This window comes from Photinus pyralis, unplaced genomic scaffold (assembly GCF_008802855.1).
Source record: "Photinus pyralis isolate 1611_PpyrPB1 unplaced genomic scaffold, Ppyr1.3 Ppyr1.4_LG5, whole genome shotgun sequence".
Classification (NCBI taxonomy): Eukaryota; Metazoa; Arthropoda; class Insecta; order Coleoptera; family Lampyridae; genus Photinus; species Photinus pyralis.
In genome coordinates this window covers 9,719,051-9,740,601 of record NW_022170596.1, presented here as the reverse complement: position 1 = coordinate 9,740,601, position 21,551 = coordinate 9,719,051, and the positions used below count along the sequence as shown (strand labels likewise).

Here is a 21,551-nt window from a genome sequence, read left to right as displayed (position 1 = left end):
GAAATTAATTATTTCATTTATTATAACCTAACTTTTCTATTATTTAAATATAAGAAAACGAAAAGGCAATTTGAAGAAAAAAAGAAAGTTGAATATTTTCACAGCGGAACATAAAATACGATTCTGTAGCCGGTCCGTGCATCGAAAAAACCGCCTCGGACTGTTTCCGTTGTGCAGAACAGTTAACAAATGTAATCACGTGGCCTGAGCCGCTTGTAGAAGGGTAGTGGAAGACTTGCCCAACTCCAGTTGGTCTTCTTGGCGTTCTTTGTTGCGGAGGTTCTGCCAATGATGGGTCGAGTGTCGCAATCCTTGTGGTAGGCGCGCTGGATCGAGTGGGGTAACGCAGACTAGGATTATATAGACGTCCAGAGTACAGCTGGAGGAATCATTTCATTTTCCGCACAACGCAGACCCTATTGTGGACTCGTACTTAGTGCCTCATGGCCACGACCAAATTCCTCCCACCTTAATTTTTTTAAACTACGTCCGCCTACTATTTGAATCTGTTCAACCATTTCTACTGCCAATGATAACTCCAGAAACCCAAAATGTCAGAACCTCTATTGCCGGAAAAAAATTTCACAGATTCTGTAAAAAACACGATACGCGGTACCCTGCTATCATACGGATCTGATTAATCTAATTAATTTCGTATTATGTCGCGACAATATGGCCCTTCCACACACGTCTAAAAATACAACTAAAATACACTACACATTTTTGAAGCAACCTGCGCTCTAATAGGACCACCCTGTATATCTTGATTAACCCAATTTCAAAATTAATCTCGCAAGTTCAAAAAAAACCTCAACCTCGGACAAAACCACCCTTAAACTCATTTCAACTACTAAAATAATTTAACATCCTGCTTGTGTATGTCCTGGTTAACAATTTCAACAGTGGCCAGTATAAGCACATCCATAAAGCTATCTCTATAGTAATATTATACACTGTGTCCAAGATAAGGATGCCTATCATGGAGATCTCCGAAACCAAGAAGATACGACGATGGTCAAATTAGAGAACATATGCGCAATTAAAGAGAAGAAGAAGAAACATCATGCATATTTTCCATTTTTCCGGAAATCTGCTTTACGTATGTATATTCAGAATAAGGCGATTAAATGAGTCACTATAATGAAATATCCACAAAGAGAGTTTATGTAAATACGTCTATTCAGTACGAAGTTCAAACTAACAAAAGCTTATAAATGAGCTGCGCAAACCTTATAAACGTTTCGTCGTAGTAGGATACGTGGAACTTAATTACAATAGATACTATGAGAGAGGGTATAAATACAAGTGCATTCGCGTTCGGAAGTGAAGTGTTTCTACGGGCATCTTAGACGCTAGTTTGTTTCGCGCATCCAAACCGTGGTTACCGAGCGAATCGTCTTCTTGGCGATACTTAGAAGACCGAAAATTACGTGGAGAACCAAGTACCATCTCTATAGAGTCGTAGTAGTGCCATAACAAAAGCTCTAGCAGCATTTTGAGAACGATGTATTCGAGAGCATTTCGTGACCAGTCCGTGCAAAGTCCAGGTGGGACGCCAATTTCATTCCCACATCGAATCAACGAAAAGCCTATAAAATTTCAACTCATGCCGAAACTTTCTTAACTTACTTACGTATTGCAGCTCGGTTTATTATTATTGTACATAGTGTTTGTAAAGATAGAAATAATTCTCTTTGAGCACCTGGCGGTGATTCATTTGACATTAAGTTAGTTTCACATACGAAGTATGATTTTGCGAATGAATGTGGCCTAACCATTTACCTTACAGGATCGTGCGGCCTCCAATCCCCCATTTACTTATGTGCTCTCTTACAGTAAAAGCGATATTTTACGAAAAAATAAGAGCCGTTAACCTTGAATAAAGATATTTGATTTTTTACTTAAGTCTTTACCATTTATCCTTGAGGTCAGAAGAGGGTTATTAACCGACGAGCAGCCGAGGCATATTAACTACATCATAAGAACTACCCCCAATTTTATCAACCAGAAGAAGTAGGAGAAAAGGAAAATGAGTAACATCCGTTACAACATAATTGTTGATTGAAGTTTCTAATTGTTCCCGTAGAGATATTTTAATAAAATTATTCTTGCGGCTTCCGAAAGCTCTCGTAGAAGAGAAAACTAAGTTTGTATCATTTGCCTTCAGTCAATAATAACCGATTTTAGTTTTTCGTATTAAAAAGTTTTGTTCATTTTCAAGCAAATGTTTTATGCGCGAACTTCCCGGCAAAGTACGTCGCAGTACACAATTTATAACATCTAAATTTATCACATACGAGCTTGAACTTCACTAATTATCATTTCGGCATCGATATTGGAACTGCATTTAAACACGATTCAATTTGTTAATATATCAAACGGAAAGTGTCTAGAAAGATCACGGAACGTTCTCGAGAATTCGCGAATACCTGTGAAGTGGTCATATCACATTTCCCGGAAAGAACGGGTCACATTCGCTTTCGTTGCTTATTGCCGGTCTTTTATCAACTCAGTGGCGCCTCGATTCTGGGATACTTGCACCAGTATTCAGACTCGGGATTAAAACTAATTAAACAAACGACCATTCATCAGATTTAAATGGACCAACTGGAAGCCTGTTTAAGTTGTTGAAAAGCAATAACAATTTGTGAATGGTTATTTGCACATCAATTTCCAAACGCATTTTCATGAGTTTGTCGAACTACTTTTGAGTTTCATAATCCGAAAACCACTAGATCAAGTAACCGCTCCAAATTTTCGTACCTATATTTCCAAATGAACAAACTCAACACGAATCTGGAATTTCATTTCCAAAATTTAATTTTTGTTGCTGCTAAATAATGTTATTTCAAAAAGAAAGCGCTTTAACAATGACATTAATTCTTACTTTAATTATTGATCGTTGCGAAGAATACTATTTCCGCCATAATTGAAAATCTATGAGCGCTTACAGAAACATCCTAATTAACTCCGCCACGAAGAGATCTCGTACAAATTGCTCCCCTAGAACTTGTTTCAATTTGGATCATGGAAACACAAGAATGTTAGAAATTTAGTAAAGCTTTCCTAACACAAATATCCTCCTTTCGACACTATATCAGGATTATAGAAGTACTAGAAGATTCAAAATTAATAGAAAGCCATCTTCAAATTACTCTGGTAAACATATTTTTGTATGGGGATTACAGAAACGTTAGAAGGTCCACAATTTATAAACAAGTATTGTACGTATTATATTATTACATTTCTCACCTTTCAAATTTTAAATTTTTCTCCCTCAAATTGCTTTATCAGGATCACAGAAGCTGAAAGCAGCGTTTTATCCATGATTTCTTTCTAAAAACTAGAAAATTTGCATATCAATTCGTTCGGAAGCATTGGGTCTGGTGGAAACCGAGCATATAACTCTAGACTTACAATAATTAATTAGTCTAAAATCAATAGCATACAATGTTTTATATAAGACTCCCACTACCCATTTCAATTAATAATTAGGATGTCTCATCTCCACCACGATATCGTAACTGAATTCTCGTTTGCAATGTCAATATTACCACTTCAGTTGCAAGGAGGGCTAACGTAGCCACAAATGTTTCACATCGTTTCAATACAGCTTATTCATCATGATCCTCAAGCACTGTCCTACATTCAAAAAAACTAATAGCTTTAGATTGCTCGCGACGTAAACTGGGCTACTTGTAGTGTACCTCAAAAATACACTCAAACATTACAAAGTTTTAGGAGTAAATCAAGCGAAAAGTTTAAATTTGAAACGCGATTTTCTTTTTAAAACAATTTCCTGAGCGAAATGAGGTCGTAATTTCAATTTTGATGCGAATATGGTTTATATTAAACCGAAGTTTCTTCATTTTGAAAGTAATAAGACCTTTAACACGGCGTAGATACTGATTCAAAGCCACTTCAGACTCCTTATACTTTATAAGTACACTTGAATATCTACTGAAAGCAGCTTGTAAGTAGGTATATACATTGATTAGAATGAGAATGAATTTCGAATCACGTTCTGTTTTGAAAACTTGCCATCGTTACCGAATACGATACCAAGAGCACAACTGGACCACTGACAGTGGTGGAAAAGGATCGCTACAAACAATAGATATATTTCTATCGTGAAAGCAATTCATTTTTCTCCTACATTTTTTATTTGAATAACATCCAAGCTCTGAATAACTCCACTAGAATCCCATTTGATGGACCTCTCTTGCGTGTTTTCAGGTTTTCCATAGAGCATTTTCAAGGAATCACTTCCCAGCATTTGAATTTCGTTTCGGATATGTTTTTCGTGTGTCCGTACAAAGGGATAATGTACAAAATAAAGTTTCCCATTCGACGAATTTAATTTCTAATGTGTAGGTAAATGACAAAACCCGCACGAAATTTAACCCTTTGTTTATAGGCAAACAACGACAACATAAATATAATACCTCTCTCAGTCATATTTGAATTTACATTTATATATTCACTTCTACGCGGTTCACATATGACGGTGGAAGAATGAAATTTCAATTTTTCGCACGGTTTTCCTAAAATCCAGATTTGCCTATTGAAAATTGATGATGCCGTTGTTGAACATTTAATGATTATCATTAACAAAGAACATATTGTTACGTTTACTTTGAGCAACTGTAACAAAATTGCCTTTATATAAACACACGGTAACCTCAAGCAAAGTAGAGGTGGGTCGGGGCGAATATCGAGGTGAAACGCACAAGCAAAAAGGGAAAGGTAGTAAAGGTTAGCCGGAGATGAGCCACTTAATATTCAGTAAATGTCAAAAGAGGAGGAAATTTCCACTTACCAAAAGGGGAGACAAGGTAATAAGAGATCCTTGCTAAGCTGAACGAATAAAGTACTTATAGGGATAGAACATAAACAATAATTGACGTCACAATCGATGGGGGTTTAATCCAATGATCTCAATAATATTACAAATAGATCACTGTAACCACCTTGACATTCGGCTCGCAACCTTGAGAGCTCAGAAGGGCGCGTTCAGCTTTTTCTGTAACTGAAAACAATACAACAGCCCGTGTGGCGCAGTTCAGTTAAAGCTGAACTGTGGTGCTAAGGGTCCCTGGTTCGAATCCGGGTTGGGGCATGGATATTTGTAAATGTATAGTGAGTTGGGTTGGTAGAGCAACCTTGGCTGAAACCCCGCCCACTCAAAAATAAAGGTAAAATAAATAAATAAACTGGTTAGTGAATCGCACTGCACATAATATTGCAAGGTAGCAATGCATAACGTCTGACACGGGGGGCTAAACGTAGATATCTATACCAAAAACTGGAATTAATACTCCAAGAAAATCAATAATTCGAATGTTTACATTTAGCATTACTTTGTTTCAACAAAGTGATGCTAAATAAAAATGTAAACTAGAATTTCCCGTTGCATACCTTTCCTTCTCTGAAACTGCCTGGGTCAAGTTTCAGGAAAATTGAAAAGGTGGTACTTCCAGTAACTCTACGTAAAATTTTTTTTAGGATCTAGTGGTTGGTCAAAAAATTATTGTACTAAAGTTGAAAATTCACTTAAAAAGTCCGAAGTCGCCCACTCGACGATGATATCCCACATGTAGTTCTTCCCCAACGACTAGCCGGGAAAATGCATTCTGGAGTTTGCAAAATGAAATTGGTAAATGCATCAAATTGTTAGTCAACAGACATTAAATAGTACCTGCACATCTTCGAACAAGATCAGCCCCAATAAATCTCATAAAGTGCACACGTTGAAAAAAAGGAATGTTAAACCTAGCTATTTAAATCTAGCCCTCAAGAGAAATTTGATCAAGTGACCCATCAGCCAATGGGATAACAGATTTCCAGAGCAGAGAAAGTCACTATTCCTTGTCACAATTGAAATCTAAAGAAATTCTACGGTACCTCTAAAATACCAATTTTAATTCCTACTGAATACAAGACAAAATATTTACAGTACCTTCTAATTTTAAATCAATGTCACATGAACCTTCATAGACTTCAGCAGGTTGAAATGCTTGGATCATGGATAGCATAAAGTTGAAACGTTTTACATTCCCGCCTGGTATTCAACGGTATTGCGGAAAAACATACCCATCTTTAACTGTTTATTATTTATAAATGTCGTGAAATTTTTTTATGGGAAATTTAGTCTTTCTATAAATGTCTTCCGACCTATTTCGGTTTGTCCCGCATTTAGAAATAAATGCTCGCGGTCGTAATTTTCGTAAGAAAACTGCATAAGACACCACTAGTGGAAGTTTGATTCACTTTGTGCTTATGCTAAAGATAAGGAGTCTAGGTAAGCAGCATATACATGTCACTATCTGACTATTTACTATCGTCTTTGGAATTTTCATCAATCAATCAATGCTATTAATGGATTCGACAGGTAACCGGCTAGTTACATTTACAAGGGTTAAAAATAAATTTTATTCTCTACCGCACTGGTAAAAACTTTACTTTAACAATTCATTCATTGTAGCGAAATAATGAATACCACGGCTAGCTCAGTCATAAATAGACCTTGCGGGACGTTGGTTCTTTACCTCCTCTTATTATCTAAACCCAACCGTGATGCTCAGGCTTGATCATTCTCAGATAAATACCTAGTCATATAAATTGACGGGTTTGAATGTATTAATAAAAATACGATGTATGTATATACGACGTAAATTCCAGTTTTCCTTACATTGGCTATGAATTAATCGTAATTAATCAAACACCTGCTACAAATTCCTATTCAAAACTTTACACACCCGCTGCATGCTAAATAAGAAAAACTCATAGTTTCCGCCAATTTTCATTTGGATTTCTCTTTTGGAAAGCAGCAGCAATTTGGGAAATTGGATAATGGAACGTCTTAGGCAATACGAATGGACCTCTTTTATTACCAGTTAAATTGGGTTGCTTGGTGAGTAGGTACTAATTTCGAAAGATGATTACGCCAGATCCGTAACCAATGAACATCTGATTAGGAACATAATATATTATATAGTAACAGTAATCCTATTTAATATCATTCTTGTTACGTCCATAATCATTTCATAATTTTTGTACCGCACTGGTCAACAATAATTTTCATTATTTAGTTTTTATTATTTATAATTAGAAGCCATCTGTCATCCCTTTATAATGTAAGTAATATACTGGGTTAAGTGGAAGAGCAGAGGCAGTGGGTTTCACTACTGTCATCTGAACTTCGCCCAATTAGTTACACGATTTTTTTTCTGTTATAAATTTTGTTGCAAGATGTGTAACTAATAAAAGACATGATTATTATTATTTTATTATTATTATTGACGCAATTCGATTCAGGAATACACCGTGCTTCAGGCTTACTGTGATTTTAATTGATTGAACTTTGAGCTATTCACAGTAATAAATTACTGATGTTCCGCAATGTATAAATGCCGAAATGTAACTTGTGATAGTGATAGCAGCCAATACAAAAAACGGACTACAAGGTAACATAAACAGTTGGAATGAAACATTGAAGACACACGGCATGAAGATGAACATAAACAAAACAAAAGTAATGATTATATCACAGGGAGAGGAAGAGGTGCTGAATATAACAGTAGACAACAAAGTAATAGAACAAGTGCCAAACATAAAATACCTTGGAGTGAACATTGAGAGGAATGGTAACCAAAAAATGGATGTAGATGACAGAATAAATAAAACCATGAAACTTTACTACGCGATGAACCAACGATTTATTAAGAAAAAAGAAATAAGAACCAAAACAAAAATGACCGTGTACAAAACTATATACAGACCGACTCTAACATATGGCAGCGAATCGTGGGTGCTCACAACGAACATGAAAAGCAAATTACAAGCAGTTGAGATGAAGTTCTTAAGAGCAGTGAAAGGAGTAACCCGAATAGATCGACTAAGAAACACCAGTATAAGAGAGGAGCTAGACATAGAATCAATACAAGAACATATAGAGAAGAAACAACTGAATTGGTGGGGACATATACAACGAATGAACGAAAAGATGCAAACGAAGACAGTATGGGAAACAAACATAAAAACAAGGAGAGGACCAGGAAGACCAAGGGAGACATGGAGCAATGAGGTGAATAAAATAATAATAAGAAGAGGACAAACAGTCAAAAATGCGAAGGAAGTGGCCAAAGACAGAAGTGAATGGAAGAGTTTTGTGAATTAGAGCATATGTTATTTTTGTTTCCTATTGTTAACCTAACAGTAAGTAGACAATATGTTAATGTTAACAACCTGTAATACCCAACAGGTATAAGGGAATTTTCGATTATATATATATATTAATTGCCTTAACCTTTTTACCTGTAGCCGTTTTGTTCGTACTTCATATAAACAATTGGATACACACCTCTGATTAATAAATTAGCGCAACGTAATGTTTTGCACTTTGTACCCCAAACACTTTCGTAATAACAATTTATTTTGCCCAAAATTGTCATGAAACCCTAATTTTCATGCCTACTTTATGTTAAGAAATTTTAGTTTCCATGACCATAAAAAATACACTACCTTTCCTCCCGCCTGTCACATTGGTAATGTCTATAATGACTTCTGTCATCACTGACAGATTGGCATTAATCAAAAGTTCTATATGAAAATTGAAATGTTGTATTAAAATACGATTTCGGGTAAAATTTAATACAAAAGTCGTCAGTAAAAGAACACTTCTGGACTGGCGGCCCCGTATTTCAATATTTCCTTGTTATGTAAATGGCTATAAACGCGAACACCTTAAACCAAATATGCAACTTGTTACTATTGCAAAAATTAAACACTTACGGTATCAGAGGCGTTGTTGCCGATTGGTTTTCATCATATCTCTCTGGAAGGTGTCAACAAGTGGAAATTAAATTTAGAACTGGTTCCACTATTACAAAATTTTTATCCATAGCTTTGCCTGTTAATATGCGAGTTCCACAAGGATCTGTTTTAGGACATTTTATTTTTATTATTAACGAGCTCCTAGGGTGTTTATAATTTTGCGGTGTCTGTCCGTCTGTTCGTCCGTTAGCACGATATCTTGATAACGAATGGACCGATTACGATATCGAACGCATACTCCATCTCTCCTTTTCAATTTCTCTTTGAGATAAAGTGAACTGTAACAGTCCGCAGCGCCCCCCCCCCTCCCCCATTTAGTCGCTTCGTTGAAACATTGAAAAAAAATTGACAGTCTTTCTCAAGATCTCTACAAAAGCTCTCAAAAGCACACTGCTTAAGGTTTAATCAACAGGCCCTCCAGGAGCCAGAGAAACAAATTTGAATTTCCTGAAGCAGTTCAAGTAGTAACGCACGTTACCACATGGGTCGAGTTCCCCCGAAATCCTCACGCTGATCGAATCACCGGAATCTCACCCCCTCCCCCCACAGCTACTGCCTTCGAAATGATGGCTTCAGCCGTTGTTTTGTTGATTGTGCACACCTACCTTTTTTGCGCTAAAGGAGTTTCTTCGTTTCTTGTGTATCTTAAACATATCAACCCCTAAATATTGACAATAAAATTCTCAATTTTTGTGAAAATAATTGTTAAACGTAATCTTTCGCCTTCGGAAAAAACGATGCGAATATGTCAGTTCTATTTAGGGGTGGCCCGATAATAATAAAATTATTTTTTCCACTTGAATGACACTAACGTCAAATACACACCATATTATTGGGTACCTATACATACTTATTGTTTTCTGATAGAAAGTAGTGTGTGTTGCCTATGAACTATCCCTATTTTTTTTCAACTTTTCAGGTTCGGTCTAGTGGTAAACCTCCCCGAGTAACTTCAGCGCATTTTCGATGAATGATCAGTACTTCCCAAAAGGTCATAGCTATGTGCGCTGTGATTTTCTTTACTAGAGGCATATATGGTTAAAATTTCAAAGAAATATCCTCGGAAATAGCTTGATAAATAAAGAAGTTGGCACTGACTGCGCATGCGCACATCTAATTTTTGCAATATCAGTTATGTTTGCCTTTAACAGAAGCATCTGTGATTAAAATTTCAAAAAGATATCTCGATAAATAACAGTTAATATTGCGCATGCGCATTAATCTGATGTTTACAATATGCGATATGTTTGCTTACACTAAAAGCATCTTTGACTAAAATTTCAAAGAAATACCTGTATAAATAAGAAAGTTGCCATAGCGCAGTCTGCGCATGCGTACAACTGATTTACTATATGCGATATATTTGCCTTCACCAGAAGTATCTGTGGTTAAAATTTCAACAAAATATATTAATAAATAAGGAAGTTGACATAGCGCTCTGCGCATGCGCAGTTTAATTGTCAAGATTTTCCTTGGCTCAGGTGCTAGAGCTATATGCTACCAAATGCAAAAAGAACGAACTGTAGGAGTAGTTAAGGCCTCGGACAGACGGACGGACAGAGAAAGTGGCTGCAATATCGCACCCAACTTCGTTGGAAAATGCGCTAAAAATAAATGATCTGTTGTTCGTAGTATTGAATAGAGCTAATCGGCCAATCGATTAGTGCAAGAATAAAGTCAATTAATTACAGCTAAAGGCTGAGTCAGTCAACTGTTAACGATGCAATTACTTTAGCACTTGTATAATGGCGATTCGTTTCATTTACGGCTGGTGAGCATGTAATTAATTTGTTATGCGCGCGAGGTCGATTATTCTTTATCGTGTTTTAGTTACAAACGCTTGCATTTGGTTTGGCTACAAGATACGAAGTAAAGGAAACTTACCTCACCAGTAGCGACAGTAGCACACAAGTATCCCCGCGAAGTACCTACATTATTCTTGAATTGACCTTAATCTTCGCTTACTGGTCCAGTAGCACCTGCTTTCTGCAAAAAAAGAAACAAACTTGTAAACATTTGCTTACGGGTGGAATAATTAAAAACCTGATCTGTAATTGATGATGATGTTGTAATTCCAAAGGACAATCAAACGCACTAATAATTGCGATATGGATATATATCGCCAGTAATTTGGTTTTGAAAACGGATTTTACACTGCTATACCAGCTTACAGTACTTAGATTTGAAAAACACACTTCGTTTTCCTATATCAATAAAGTTCATCAATCAATAAACAAAACTATTATTGTTTGTTTGTTTGTCGTTAGTAATTGATTGATTTCAGAGGTAAAAAATTCACAGATCTCGCAATTCATGGAACTATCGGAAGGTATTGAAAACAAACACACTATTACATAATAGGTATAATGAACAAGATTTATTTACACACAAATCAGAATACATATACTTATACAAATAGCTAACGCAAAAAATTTGAGACTAAGGTATTTCTTTCTTCAAACGTCAAAATATTAGGTCATAGTTCGCCTCAGTAGAAGGCGCCAAGGTTTGGCCGCTAGAGCGTTTTCCTGTCTCCGGAGGGAATAGTGTCGATAATATGTTTGCCTTTTATCTACCTACTTCTGATGCTCCGTTCTCGAGTTATAAGAAACCTCAGTGACGGATGATCCGATTGGAATGGGTCTCGACTACCTACGATTTTCCCTTTGCGACCCACTTCCGACGCTGCGTTACGAAGATATTCACGTCTAGTTTGAACCCATTCATGATAGCGTCTCGCTCAAACTAAGGGCGTTTTCTTTGTTGGTACATCTTTCCGTTTCGGAGATCTGTGTAGTGGCAGTTTTGACTATCGAAACCCATCACTTTCCCTTTGCCGGTACCCAGTTTTGAAGTCTAAAAAGCTTATGAGTTACCTCTTGGATATCCAGGGAATTAGTTCTGTCGGTTTCCCAAGAAAATTAGTGCATAAATGTAAATTTTAACATATTTCGACCCGACATCGGAAAAATATAGGATCGATGTCAAACTTCAATTTTTTTAAGAGCGCACCTAACGGATGTAATCTCGACTTATGGCCATTTGCACCGATAAAATTTAGGTGAGCTTAGCTTAAAATCCATAGCAACCATTGTCCCAATAATCCATGGATTTAAAGCTACGCTTAAGCTAAGCCCCGCTCAAATTTGTCGGTGCAAACGGCCATTAATCTTATCATTACCATTATACTTATCCAAATAGTCGGAATCAAATCTCTAAATTAGACAGTCCAGCAATGCCCTTTTGTTATTTGGAATGTGAAGTCAAGCGGCGCAATCGGTTATCACGTTGATATTTTCCAACTGCACGACCTTCTCGGTTTCGATCCTGAGTTTTCCTGGCAAGAGAGCTTTCGGTGGCTGTAAAAACAATTTAAATATTCCTACAGGAACGGTTGCAATAGGGATCGATTCGCTACGAAACTTACTTGCGTTATGGGAAGGTAACACAAACAATTAAACAAAACAAAAACACACAAAGTTCACTCCTCATCTAAATAAGTACATTCAGAAACTGCTTAGTAACGAAGCGCCCAACTTAAAACGCTCTAGATACCGGGTGTTCAGCAAATCTCGTCGACTTCTCACATAAAACTTACGAAACTGTACGTGGTTTTGTTTAATTCACTAATAAGATTACGTGAATACCTTGAAATCTCTTCGTGTTAGTCGCCGAATGTACTTATGTCGTAGGTCAAGTTTCATCAGCTTGAAAATTAACGATGGCTGCAGATTGATTTTGGAGGTCGATGTTACGCGCCGCTCACCCGTTGAAACGGCTCGATCTTACCCCCAAAAAATGCAAGACGTAATTTAAAAACTCACCAGCACAAAAAGAAAGCACGCTGCAGTCTTTAAAATAATGTGCCGCTAATTTGGATGTCCATTAATAACTGGAAGGTTTCCGATTTATGGTGAACTCGCTCGCTCGCTTGATGGCTGTATGCCCATCGATTTAAAAGAGAACGGATGGACCGATGATACAATTTTGCAGGTGCATTTTTAATGAAATTTATAAATCGGAGTCCCTGAATTGGAAATGTAGGGGAAAAAATAAAGAAGGCCTTTTTGGCATCTCCGTTAGTTATGAACCGAATTGCATGAAATTCTGTATGTAGGCACCTTGGATAAAAGTAAAACGAATACCGAAAAAAATTTGTGTTGCGCATGCGCAATACGACTTTTTTCTTTCTTAAGAAAATCGAATAAAAGTATATTCAGCATATTCAAATGATGTCTTCATCCCAGAACAAATCTCGGCAGGGCGCGGAGCTCCGCTAATACGGGGGGTATCCATTGAACCTTCAGTTCTGATGATTATCGGCTTCCAAGATTTTTTATTGCAAAAAATAAATAGTTACTACTGAATAGTTCAAAACGATGCAGGTATCTGTTACATTACTCCCACGCGCCGAACAATAAACACATACGAATTGGTAACGCACAATAAATCTTTATAATTAGTTGATTGATACGCTTTGGAAACATTACCATTTAGACGAGTGATAATTTATTCTGGACCTAACGGCCATGTCTATTATACCTCGGTACGTTAACTTTATAATTTACGGTCAATTTTGTATCATTTAAAATAGACATAAAAAGTACAAGGTGATCACTTTATTTCACGTATAAAATAGGTATAACGTAACACTATGAGAGCTTACGCAATCATTGTTCGCTGCAGATTATTAAAATATCGCGTTCGGCTCAAATTAGTCTTTTCGCGCAAATTTCCGTTTATATACTCCCAAAACCAAAGTCAACACGTGAATGAAATAGTCGATCGACTCAAGCCTCTACCATGTAGTAGATATTATCGCGAAGGTCTTTACAAGGACTGAATAAAAACGCATAAATAATTCAAGAATATAATTGCGCACCATAAAGCATAAAATAAGCGCACTTGTTATACATACAAAAATGTTTACATAAAAATTATATTTTGTATTTAATTATCCTTAAAATTCTAAAATCCTATAGACGTTTTCTCCAAAGACGACAATTTGCGTCTATTGGTGTCGGGTTACGACGGAGAGAAGTGACGCTGTGACGTGGGTTGCGTTGGTTCCTTTTGTAATTTTTCGCTCAGCATCCTAACCGCCGCTTTCCGATTGTAACGACGATGCGGGTTCAAACCCAAACGTGAACCTTGTTTTTACAAGGCTTCCATTAAATTTGTGACAACTTTTTGTATTCATCATTTTAATTAAAAGATGGATTCTCCTCCATTTTTGCCAGGTTTCCTTTTTTCCCACCAATTCTTCTTAACCACTAGGTAAAATTATTCAAGGGGAAGGCTAAACCTAACAACCGTACCTAAGCTAATCTCCTAACCTAACAACAAGTAGTAAAATTTATTAGGGTTAAAACAAATTAGCGGTAAAAAAGTATGGTGGTAACAAAGCAGAGGTAAAAGTTGGGGCGGAAAAAAATTACCCCTATGGGAACGATGATAGGTATAATGTCAGAATACTAAGAAACACTTAATTTATACGAATCGACACGTGGTGTAACGGTAAGCGGAAATTTGAGGCGAGAGAGAAGCTTTTAACTTGAACGATAAGAAGTAGTCACTAGGGAATGCAAATCCCGCAGCAAAATCTCAATCCCGGTATATGCGGGATTGTTAGATGTTAATCCCGCGGGATCCCGCAAAACTTGAAATAAATTTGCAAATAAGCCATTCTGTGTAAAAAAAATCGCTAATTATCACAATATTTAACAAAAAAGTACCTTCAGCCTAACTTAGAATTAAAAAATCCTCACCTGATGTAAAGCACAAAAAGGTGAACTTCTAAAGTGACTCAAAAATCATAGTAGATACATTTTTAACGAAAAAAGTTTAACAATTATTTAAAAAATAACTTCTCCGTTATGCGTATCATTAATAAAGTAAACAGAGTCGTCCCCTTGGTCGACAAATTCCTCAGTCCCGCAAATCCCGCGGGATCCCGCTCCATTTATGTGCGGGATTAATCCCGCAAATATGCTGCGGGATCCCGGTATTTCGGGATTTAGTTGTCATATTTCATTTTTTGGGGTGTAAAATTACCTTTTCAAGGTCATAAAAGGTCAATGAGCACATTTTTGTTTGTCAAATTACATGCTCAAGGTCATCCAAGGTTAAAGATCCCATTTTTGTGGTGTCAAACTACATTACCAAGGTCGTCCAAGGTCAATGAGCCCATTTTTTGCGGTGACAATTCAACTCATGTATAAAAAATCACATAAGCCGCAGTGTAATTGTCACTTTGACAGCGGCAAAAGTTACCTGCAACCTTTCCAGCGACAAATGCACTAGTGGTTTTTTCACTTATTCATTTTCGAACCAATAATCGCATTATCCTTACCCATATGACTAGTTTGACGTCTGTCAATAATTGATTAGTTTGGTGAATTTCTTGTTCGTTAAATTGTCCTGCCGAATTACACTCGAGGTTTGTATTTAAACCGAATAAATTTGGGTTGTGGCAATTCAAATCTGTTTCCTTTTAGCAATTGGACTCGAAAAACTGTCAACCTAAAAATGCTCCACCTGCGGTGTCGCATTTTTATTAGTTGACAGTTTTTCTCGTCTAATTGCTAGGCAACAGATTTTCATTGCCTAAACAACCCAAATTTACTCGGTAAAATACAAACCTCTTGTGCAATTATAAGTGACAATTACATTTTCAAGGCCAGCCAAGGTCAATGACTTTTTTATGTGGTTACATTCTTAAGATCATCCAAGGTTCATAAACTAGGTTTATAAATTCAGGTTTGTAGATTTATGGATTCAGGTCTATACAGTGGTATTTATTAAGAAGTAGACATAGGGATTTACGTGTGTTTTTCCCTCTGTCTACTTTTAAAAGATCAAATCTCTTCTGAGGGGCGCCTAATTTTATGCATCTAAAATAACTTTTTAAAACAAATAAACATCTGGCTGTCATATTAATTAATTTGAATATTGTTGCTTTGGATTAACAAAAAATAAATATTTTACGCTCCTTAAACTATTTTCGGCACTATGTCAATTGACAATATCAACTCCTCCTTCAGTTGAATACATCACACACGAACGAAAATAAAAATACGGAACCCAAAGCAACAATATTTAAATTAATTAATGTGACAGTCAGATCTTTATTTGATTTAAGAAGTTATTTTGGCTGCATAAAATTAGGCGCCCTTCAGAAGAGATTTTGTCATTTAAAAGTAGACAGAGGGAAAAACAATACACATAAATCCCTATGTCTACTTCTTAATGAATATCTCTGTATATGTAAATTTATTACTACGTACTTCAGATATCTTCCTTACTTCAAAATTTTAGTTAAAATACAGAAAGATTTTAATTAATCACTTTAACAAATTCTGAAGAAATGGTAGACAGTTTCTCTGTATATTTTGACTCCCACTTCATTAATTTTGAGAACACAAAAAAAGTTTAATGTAAGTTTGAGTATATATTTTATCTTTACAGACAAAAAATGTAGTACCTAACTGGTTGAGTTCAATTTACAGGGAGTGTCCAACAAAGTACCTACGTTTTCTATATCTTTAATGATACAGCCTGTATAGTTTTATAGTAAACCCAAGGCACGACCTTGCAACACAAAACGAGATCACTCATTCTTTGTTACTAATTGCACTTACTGTAAAGAACTTCTTTCTATTTCCTGTTAGTATTCAATCGTCTGCAGACGCGTTAACATGACATTAACGTATTATCCTAGAATTTACGCTATTATAGTGATAATCTGTGTATCCTTTCGCGAGTGAATATTTTTTGTAGGCAATATTAAATGCGAAGCCGGCAGCATCAGAGACCCGGTCCTAGGAAGTTCTCTTCTGTGACAGGCGACTTCAGACTGTGTACTCAAAACACCTACAAGTATCGTAATTTCCAGTAGTATAATTATAGCCTTTATGTACCTATCAAAATTACCATCCAATGTTCAAGTAATAGAAATAGCACCACCTGCTCACACCACTCACCACCAGACATTTTATTAAAAAGGTTGAAGCCTTTTTTATTAATACGGATCGATAACAGAATAGAGCCGCTATCAAAACATCTTATACGAAAAGTCAAAGGAGATCCCTTACTTTATCCTTACGTGATGTTTACTCATGTCCTAGATACTGATCTCAATAGAAATATCTAAAAGCCGAGTTTTCCTATGCACTGGTTTGGTCGATACAGAAACTTCGACTACCCCAAATCACTCTAATCTAAGGCTCTCTAATGAAACCAGCAGCAGCTGTGTACACTGTCAATATTTTAATGTTCCTTCGGGAACGATATTTTACAGCTAATTAGCTAAAATAACTTTGGCCGATTGACAGAGAGTTGGAGACGTGTTCCAACTTTATAAACTCCGAAACGATGCCAACGACCTAATTACTTTTTTCTTTGAGGAGATAAACTGCATCTGGTTTTGAATATATGTACAGTGCAATACTCATGAAAAATCCGGCAGTCCGCAACAACATACGGGATAAACGCGAAAGTATCGACCACTGGATTGTTTCCAAGCGCATCCAACTTTTTACCTTTATTAAATATAATGTGTACCTAACCTGAAGTACGTTCCATTAGCGTACTTGGAAAATGAAGGGACTTAAATGCATTTCAGATAAATAGAGACGATACATTCATTTAACTTTTGCTTTAGATTTTCTGCCTGAAAACCCAGCCGATATACTGTATTAATTTAATTATGAATGGCTATCTAAAAACGTCTGGACCTCCAATCCGTTAACGTATAAACTTACAAAGTAACGATAGTTTAACTGATTTATGGTTCATTAACCGGGCACGAGACATTGATAATTTTTGTTTCTGCAAAACTTCTGGCTGGAGTTGTAAAAATTCGACCTCAGAATTACAACCCGTATAAGGCCCGCTCGCTTTTCTTTCATGCACGAGGCCGGCAGTTGGCGCCATTTTGTGTCCCGTCAACCATCTTTTGTGACACTTTGGTGGAAGCACTGGAACTGCTGTGGCCGTTGAAGTTACAAAATGTATTACAAAAACACCACTGAACCACAATAATATTTTCAAACATTGAAATTAAGAGTAAGCATACTGAAAATTTACCTTCCGAGTTCACCCTTATATTTTAAACATAAGGGATGAAGAAAAAAGTGTTTATTCATACAAAAAATGCGTTTTAGAATGGAGTATTCATTACCAACTGTAATGGGGGGAATCCCGAGTATACCACTTCTGTTGTTTTACTTGTATTTCAACATTCTACATTCATAGACATCAATTTATAATAGCGAGAGAAATGATACAACAAAAACAAACTCCGAAGACAATGATAAATGGGCCTACCACTCCTATGAAATTAGCTTCGGAACAAACTGAAAAACACATTGGGTGATTTCTTTTTTGCTATCTATTATTTTTCAGTACGATCATCAATTCTGTTCAAACTAATTTTGGTAGATATAACGCGTAATAAGCTTGTATCGAACAATAAAGCTTTATGTAGGCAGCAAAGTTAGGTGATGGCTACCTGTACACAGCAGAATGTAATAAATATAGAGGTACCTACACTGCGGATATTCGACGGCGAATAAAATTTAATTTTCATACCTAATAAATTCGAATTAATTAAAATTCTCAAAAGTCGGTTTTGCTTCTTGGTTTATTCATTATCACTTATTAATATTTAAGCCACTAAAAAAGATACTATGCCGTTCTCATTACTGTAGACGACGTGTTATGACCGCTTCAGGATTTATTCACCAGCATTATCACTATGTAGACTTTCGCTCAATGAAACGGCCCGTAGATTGACACCTGGAATGCGATTGACGGAGATATCAATATTCTTTAAGGACAATGGGAAAATATTTGTCTTACCTTCATTCAATTTCAGTTCCATGCTCAAACACAAGTCACAGTAATATGTCTAACACTATCCTGTGTGTTAATGTCACGACCAAAGTTGCATAATCTGCATAGAGTATGCGGGTAATATTTGGGAGTAGTGACAATGGCAAGTCGTTGATATAAATTAAACATAAAATAGGACCCAGGATTGATCCCTGAGGAACTAAAGAGACACCCTCTCAAAATTCCATAATAGTGGCGTCGTTGCGCCATCTAGGTATTTCCTTTGTAAATCCGCTTACATTAGATGTAGTTAGTCGAGTGTTATAGGTTTCATTTACAATAGTTTTTTATTTTTGCCGTTAGAGACCATCCGAGTGTACCTTTCTGCCTTCCATTTTATTCCTTCTTCTTTAATTTCGTGTTGCATACAAGCTGTATATACATATATTATCAAAATAACCTCTTACCCTAGAGTGTGAGGATTACTACAATTTTAACTTTACGTATTTACAATTTAAATAAATTCTAATTCTAGTGTAATTAATCATATTAAGTACTATTTACAAAATTCTTTCCACTGTTCTTTATTTTTTGAATGTCTCTTAGCTTCTACCCATGTTGTACCTCGAGATTTCAAAATTGCTGTCAGTTGATCGTTCCACGTCTTTTTTGGTCTCCCTCTACCTCTTTTAGATTGTGGCCGTGATTCCCAAACTTGTTTTACAGGCAAGTTGTCGTGCATTCTGTTTAAATGCCCAAACCACCGCAGCTGTTGGTTCTCCACCCTCTGTATGATTGGTTCCACTCCGAGTTCCGCTCTCACAATTTCGTTTCTGACCCTATCTCTTCGTGTAATGCCTAATATCCTCCTAAGGAATTTCATTTCCATGGCTTGAATTTTACTTTTATTCGTGAGATTCCATGTTTCTCCTCCAAATGTTAGAATCGGTCTATAAACCGTTTTATACACCGCCATCTTTGTCGTGTTTGTGATCTCTCGTTTTGCTAAAAATGTCTTGCTCAAGGTGTGATATAATTTTGCTGCATTACTCAGTCTTTCATTAACTTCTTCTTCCATATTCCCCTCTCGTTGAATTATGACTCCCAGATATTTGTATTTGTCAACTTGTTCTATTCTTTCTTCATCAATTGTTATGTGCATTGTAATATTTGTTCTTCCTATTACCATTACTTTTGTTTTTTGAGGGTTTATTTTCATCTTCCTTTTCTTCAGTTCTTCATTCCATGTTTTTAGATTTAGTTGCAAGTCCTTTTCACTTTTTGCACAAATTGTTATATCGTCCGCGAATACACATTCACTTATTCGAACCGGCCTTAGTTTATTGTACCCTATATGCACTTTTTTAGTTTTATCACATGTCGCTTTTATAATATCGTCCATCACTACTATAAATAATGTCGGGCTTAATACCCCCCCTTGTCTTAGTCGCTCCCTTACTTCAAATTTATCTGACTTCATGTTACTTATTCGCACATAATTTTTATTTTCTGTGTACACACTTTTGATTCCTCTTAAGAGTTTTCCATTTATTCCTCTTCTTCCTAGACTTTCCCAAACAAGAGATTGCGATACGCTGTCGAATGCCTTCTCGAGATCTACAAATGCCAAATACACGACCTTCTGTTGTATTAGAGCTTTTTCTGTGATTTGTTTAATTGTAAATATGTGATCCTGGATGCACCTTTCCTTCCGAAATCCACTTTGCGATTCTTCCAGCTGATACTCTATTGCCTGTTTCAGTTTTCTTTCTAATATACTTTCGTAAATTTTTGCAACCGTACTTAGCAGTGTTACTCCTCTGTAGTTTTTACAATCTTTTGAATCCCCTTTTTTATGTATCGGAATGATTATACCTACTTTCCAGTCTTCTGGAACTTCACCACTGTGCCAAGCCTTATTGAGTAATTCACATAGCATTTCCATGCCGTTGTTCCCTAGTCGCTTAATCATTTCAGTTGTTATTTTGTCGTGTCCTGGCGCTTTTCCATACTTCAAACTTTTCACTATGTCTACTACTTCTTCTATACTTATCTCGATACCCAAATCTCCTTCGTCTATGTTAGCCTGTATCCTTTCTTGTTGACTTTTTTCCTGCCGTTCGTGTCTATTCAATAGTTCTTGGAAGTACTCTTTCCATCTATCCATTATTCCTTTCTCAAGCTGTACTTGTTCCTTTTAGAGAAAATCCTGCTTTCATAGTGATTACTTGTACTTCTTTCTTAATACGCCATTACTGTTACTGGACTTATTGTCTACCTGAAAAGGGCTTATTTGTAGTGGGTATTACCATAGTTTTTCGGAGTTTTTCTCTCTATTTCTGATGTGTTGTGGCTGCTCCATTGAATACGATTAGTGGATTTATATTTGGAACTAATTACGTTGTGAGGTATGTACAGATTTGACTCAACATTACTCATAATCGTATTTTTTATCGATTTGTCTTCTCTGATTGTTCTTTCCTACGCTCATCGTTTTCTCCTAATTTTCTCTTCTGGTATTTACACAGATTTGAATTGTTGTTCCTGTTTAACTGCAAGTATTAACGAAACCTTTTACAGGCTACGTACATTACCTTTTTGTCGTTACAAAGAATATCTTCCGATACTTCGACTTTGTCTACGTCACTTTTGTCAGGCCGAAGATTAATTCCTGTTAGTTTTATTACGTTGTAGCCTTGAGATTAACTTTGTTATATATTTAGTTACCGGTGCATTGTAAATTAGTTTTTAGAGTCATCGAGACCTATTCCAAAACCGATATCTGTCATGTTTATTTACGTTATTTGTGTCGTTACGAAAATATGTTCGTGCCAGTTTATTTACAATTTGAATTAATTAGATCATTGTAGTTTGTGCATCGT

General features: G+C 36.2%; 1 protein-coding gene across 4 annotated transcripts in view; it reads right to left on the bottom strand.

The window, feature by feature from the left end:
• The window catches only part of LOC116170501 (bcl-2-related ovarian killer protein homolog B-like), a 52,138-nt gene that overhangs the window by 14,962 nt on the left and 15,625 nt on the right, over positions 1 to 21,551 (bottom strand). The window contains exons 1-2 of one of the 4 annotated variants that reach the window (XM_031486948.1): positions 13,326 to 13,682; positions 10,720 to 10,821 (exon numbers count right to left, since the gene is read on the bottom strand). The exons of 1 other annotated variant lie outside the window; for it this stretch is intronic. The gene's annotated coding sequence lies outside the window, so the exon portion shown is untranslated. Of the gene's footprint in view, positions 1 to 10,719; positions 10,822 to 10,878; positions 10,992 to 13,325; positions 13,683 to 21,551 lie in introns of those variants that run through there. 2 more of the 4 variants (XM_031486949.1, XM_031486947.1) reach the window with 2 other exon arrangements.